This window comes from Elephas maximus, chromosome 2 (genome assembly GCF_024166365.1).
Source record: "Elephas maximus indicus isolate mEleMax1 chromosome 2, mEleMax1 primary haplotype, whole genome shotgun sequence".
Lineage (NCBI taxonomy): Eukaryota > Metazoa > Chordata > Mammalia > Proboscidea > Elephantidae > Elephas > Elephas maximus.
This window is the reverse complement of record NC_064820.1, coordinates 19415547-19421046: the sequence shown is the minus strand read 5'-3', so window position 1 is coordinate 19421046 and position 5500 is coordinate 19415547. Positions and strand designations below refer to the sequence as shown.

The window sequence follows — 5500 nt, the reverse complement described above, 5'->3', positions numbered from 1 at the left end:
GTGGGAGCTGTCCTCCATAACTTTTCAGACCTTCTGATTCTAGAGAAGTCATACCTAGATGCTTTCGCGTAGTATGAATCTTTTAAAAAATATGGGATGAAGCAGCAAGTAGAATACCTGCTTCAAGAGTTACTTGAATCGGGGTTAAGAGTCTTGTAGGTTTCCTCTTGCACACTGACTCCCATTGATTGGTTGTGGTTTCCAAAGCTGTTATGTTAAAAATAATTTGAAGAATGAGCCTCTATTTATCAGGAAAGAGAGTGGGGGTCAGTAATAGGGTCTTGCACACAGGAGCAGTAGTAGGAAGGGGTATTACCTATGTGACGGATATACCAATTCTGGACTAAACTCAGAAATACCAAGGCTCTCTTCTTCGTAAACAATGCCCTTCCTCACTAAAGAGGGAGTTATGAATGGGGACTGGGTCCTTAGGAGAGCTTCAGGTTGGGGTTGAAATAGTCAGGACGATGTCCAGCTGCGACAGAGGGCTGATGCTGGGCCGGATCAGCTACCCCACAGCTGTGCAGCCAGCACGGTCACCACAGGCCATCAGTCACCAGTGTAGACACTTGTCTAGGTTCACCTCATCAGACACATTTTAGGAGACCTGTATTTAATGATCTAGGGCATTGGTAGTTCAGTGGTAGAATTCTTGCCTTCCATGCAGGAGACCTGAGTTCGATTCCCAGTCAGTGCACCTCATGGGCAACCACCATTGGTCTGTTAGCACAGGCTTGCGTGTTGCTACGATACTGAACAGGTTTCAGTGGAGCTTCCAGACCAAGACAGACTAGAAAAGAAGGTCTGGGTCTACTGTATTTTTATGCAAATAGCATGCAGGTTCTGTGTTTGCCAGCCGCACCTCTCCCCTCCCGCCCCGTGAGGCACCCTCACAAGTACTGCCATGCCAATCCTCTTCCACATGTTGCAGTAAAAAAAATTAGCATAACACATTTAAGAAAATACCTGGAGAGGGGAGGGTGCCACTGGCAAACAAATGCATAAGGCATGCGTTATATGCATAAAAACAAGGTACTTCCAAAAACCAGTCGATGAAAGCCCTATGGATCACAGCAGTCCAATCCTACTGTACATGGGGTCACCATGAGTTGGGGGGCTACTTGGCGGAAGCAACAACAACATGTAATGATCCCAGTCAACTTTGCCTGCATTTGGGGTGTTCTGTCTCTGAAGCATAGGCCTTGATGTGAACCCCTTCAGTGGTGGACATGAGAACAAAAGTGACTGCTGGGGTGGAGCAATGGTGCTGAAGAAGTTAACCCAAGAACATAATTTTCGTTACAGGAATGTTTGGGACTCTCCACACAAATTCTTTCTTGTTGGCAAATTCCATGTTCTCTTCCAATTCATCTGCCTCACTCAGTTCTGTGTAGGCCCCCTCTGGGCGAGGCTGACCTGGCTCATGAGGATCACACCAACGTTAAATGTCTCTACTTTCTGGGCTGTTTTATCTTGGAGAAGGTTTTCCCAATAGCTTCATCTTCCCCCAACAAAAAGTTTAACTAACCTTTCCCTAGAGAGCTGATGTTTCTCTTCTACCTCAGTTCAACTGGAGAAGCTTGAAATACTGGCCCCAATTTTTTACTTCCCTGTGGCATTATATTCAAGATTGTCCATGGCCAAACAGAACTTAGAGTGCAATTCCTTGACCTTTGACTTTGCACTTGGCCGTGGACCTTTCATTGACTTATATAGTTTTTTATGCTGTGGTAACCCATTACTACAAAGTTGTCAGCTGAAAACTGTACTCATTTATGATCGTAGTGTCTATAGGTCCCTCACAAGTTCAGTGGGTGGGCTTGACTGGGTCCTCTGCTTAGGACCTTACAGATCGGAGACAAGGTGTCAGCAGGGCTGGGCTCTTATCTGGGGGTTCTAGGGATCAATTCACTTTGAACTTTATTCAGGTTGTTGGTGGATTTCAGTTTCTTGTGGTCATAAGATTGAGGTCTCTATTTCCTGGCCGGCTGTTAGCTGGGGCCAATCTTTGGGCCTATAAACCAAAAGAGGAAAAACAAAAAAACAAACTTGTTGCTGTCAAGTCAATTCTGACACATAGCGACCGTATAGGACAGAGTAGAACTGACCCATAGGGTTTCCAAGGAGTGGCTGGTGGATTCAAACTACCGACCTTTCAGTAAGCCACCATCTCACTTAACCACTGTGCCACCAGAGCTCCTTGTGCCTGCAGGTTGCCTGCATTTCTTCTCATGTTCTCCGTGTGCCCCGCCAGCAATGGGGAGTTGAGTTCCTCTCACAGGTCAACTCTCTCCCAGCTTCTCCTCTGCTGCATCTCTCTCACTCCAGGTGGAGAAAATTCTCTGCTTTTAAACAGCTCATGTGATTCGATTCCCTGTGTGGTGCAAACAGTTAATGCACTTAGCTGCTAACCGAAAGATTGGAGGTTTGAGTCTACTGAGAGGTGCCTTGGAAGAAAGGCCTGGTGATCTACTTCCAAAAGGTCACACCCATCAAACGCCTTACGGAGCACAGTTCTATTCTGACACACTTGGGGTCTCCATGTGTTGGAATCAACGCCAACGCAACTATTTACGTATGTGATTAGATTGGAGCCCCCCAGATAACCCTGGATAATCTCCCTATTTTAAGGCTCATAACCTTAATTATATCCTTAAAGTTCCTTTTGCCGTGTAATGTCACAAAATGCAGGGATTAGGGCCTAGACATCTTTGGGAGCCATTTTGCCTACCACATTGGCCAAGGGGATATTAGCAAAGGAGAAGCAGGCAGAAGCTTGAACTGCACACGCAAGAATGGCTGACCTCTGGCTCGTCAGTCAGCACCATGAGAATAACTCCCCCAGGTAGCTGATGGCCCTTTGGTCTGAGCCCCAAAATGGACACACTTGGAAGAGCCCTGAGCCCAGATTGTAGTAAAGATCCAAGCTCAGCCCAACCTGCACTTGAAACAGAGCCACCCAGCTGAGCCCAGCCTAGGATCAGTCCATCTGCAGCCGGTCAACTTGCGAACCTATTATCCTGAGAATGAAGACTTATTGTTGTATGCCACTGAGTTCGGGGGAGGTTTTTTTTCATGCAGAATTATTGTGGCAATTGCTGACTGTTATAACAACTGACCTTAAAAAGTAAAATAAATTTCCGCTTTGTCTATTTTTCTTCCTACCCCAATCTAAGGTTCTCTTCAAACCTGGTTTCAGTTCTAACTCATCCTAGAATGTGAGCTTCGTTACTATAAAAAAGGCTCTGAATAAGGACAGAAAATGTGGATTGGAATTCTTGATCTACTTTTGATTCACACGATCTTGGGAAGTTATTTGCTGTATATATGTCTTGAGTTTTGCATGTATAAAATCAAGATCATAAAACTAACCTCACAGGATTTTTATAAGAATTAAATAATATAATAAGTTTATTCATTCAACTGTTTTTTGGTCTGTTAATGAAAGGAATATTTGTTGAATTCCTACTGTAGGCCAGACATGTTAAGAACCAAGGAATCAAAGATAATTAAGACAAATTTCTAATCTTCAAGAAGTCTATATGCTGTGAGAAAACCATTTTGTAAATGCGAAAGCAGCCCACAAATCCAAGTCATTATTGTTATAGTTTATATTATTATTGCTGTTATTATTATTTTTCTTATCCCTTCCCACCAGAAATGAACTACCTTTCTATACTTCCTGTCCTATAGTCATCTAACCTGTCAATCAACCACTTGCTTATTATATAAGCTATCATCTCTAAAATCCCACGTTCACATTCTCTAACTGAGATAAAAGGTAGTTCCAGCTATGCACTGGGAAGGAGGCATTTCATTAAAAAACAAAAAACAAAAAAACCCATTGCCTTCGAGTCGATTCCGGCTCATAGCGACCCTAAATGACAGACTAGAACTGCCCCATAGTGTTTCCAAGGAGCACCGGGTGGATTCAAGCTGCCGACCTTTCCGTTAGCAGCTGTAGCTCTTAACCACTACACCACCAGGGTTTCTATTCATTTCAGGGAGACCCAAATTCCCTAATCCCTGTAGGCAAGCATAGAAGTTTTTCAGTTGAAAAGAATGGACCTTTCTCAGATCTATTTAAAATCCTCTTATTTATTTTCTTCACTCATAAAATGGACCTCAGAGTATTTTTGCCTCAGTGCCAAAATCCAACAGCACAAATTATATGCAATTCCAAATAAAAGATTATAACGGAAATTTTCTGACTCAATTTGTTGCTATAGTCCTCCCAAGCCCCATCTAGCTATTCAGCTTTTCCTCAGAATGAGAGCATTCCTATAACTGCTTATGGTCCCTAATAGTTCCCTTTTCCAGACTCAGTTATTATTCAAAGTGTAACCCAATAGAATACTTTTGGAACATTGCATTACTGTCGTTCGCCATGCTGTTTGAGCTGTTGGTTTGCTTCCCTGCTTCTATCTCCCTTCTCCTTGTATTATGTCTCTGGACCGGAGAAAATTTTCCTTTGTTGGGCTGCACCTATTAGTCAAAAATGATGCTAAGTGTGCATAGCTTGACCTGTTCTGGAACAATTCACCAACAGCCCAACTGACAGGATATTGGCATAGAAACTGGCCTCAGGGACCCATCAACACCCCCGCTAGCACTGCCAGGAGGGCTGCTGCACTGTGATAAACTCCCCTTCCCTCCAAGGCCGTTGTTGACTTTGCCTCCATGGAGCAGTTTGAACTCTGTCTTGTGAAGTGGCCTCTGGTCCAGGCCCAAGGTTCACTCCAAAGCGACTGGGATGGCCACTGGGATGGCCTCACTGCTCTAAAAGAATTTTCTTATCTAGAAGATACGTCTATACGGAATGAATGAATAAATTGTAACAGGAACTGAACATCACCTTGCTTCCAAAGGAGGTGACCAATAAGGTAAAGATTACAGACACACCCACTGGTTAGGCAGGGGCCCTCTGGGAAGTGCAGTGTGTTTTTACCATTCTGATCATCACTTGCACCTGAATATGACCTCCAACATTTGGGCATAAGAGCTAGAGAGGCTGTGACATATCCTGGGAATGGGAGCTACTGTCTGCTAGTGCTGGCCTTAGGGAAGCTTGGTGAGACATGCCAGAGAAGCACATCAATGGAATTGGACCTAACCACCCCAAACAAAGAAAGAAAGACACTTAATGAGAATCTGGAGGGACAGGTAAACAAACAGAAAACAAGGGAAGCATTAGGGGCAAGACACAGAGAAAGCCTAGGGGAAATGAAATCTGAGTTTAGAGCAGTCTTGAACTCCTATTATCCCATTTCTCTGAAGCTTGTCGTACAGCATCATCACTTGATTAAGAGTAGAAGTCTTCAATTGGCAGGCTCCAAAGAGATTTCATATCTCAATTCTGTGAGATTCAACAAAAATAAGATGCCTTTACTTCCTCCTCCTCCAATTTCTTGAAAAAACTTTAGAGTATTGTCTTCTCTGTTTCAGCCAGAACCTTACAGCATTATAATAATAATAATAATAATAATAATAATAATAATAA

General features: G+C 43.5%; 1 non-coding gene across 1 annotated transcript; it reads left to right on the top strand.

Annotated features, from left to right (window-relative positions):
• Positions 1 to 626: 626 nt before the first annotated feature.
• TRNAG-UCC (transfer RNA glycine (anticodon UCC)) lies at positions 627 to 697 on the top strand. Its single transcript has one exon. It is a non-coding gene; the product is annotated as a tRNA-Gly (tRNA).
• Positions 698 to 5500: the final 4803 nt, after the last annotated feature.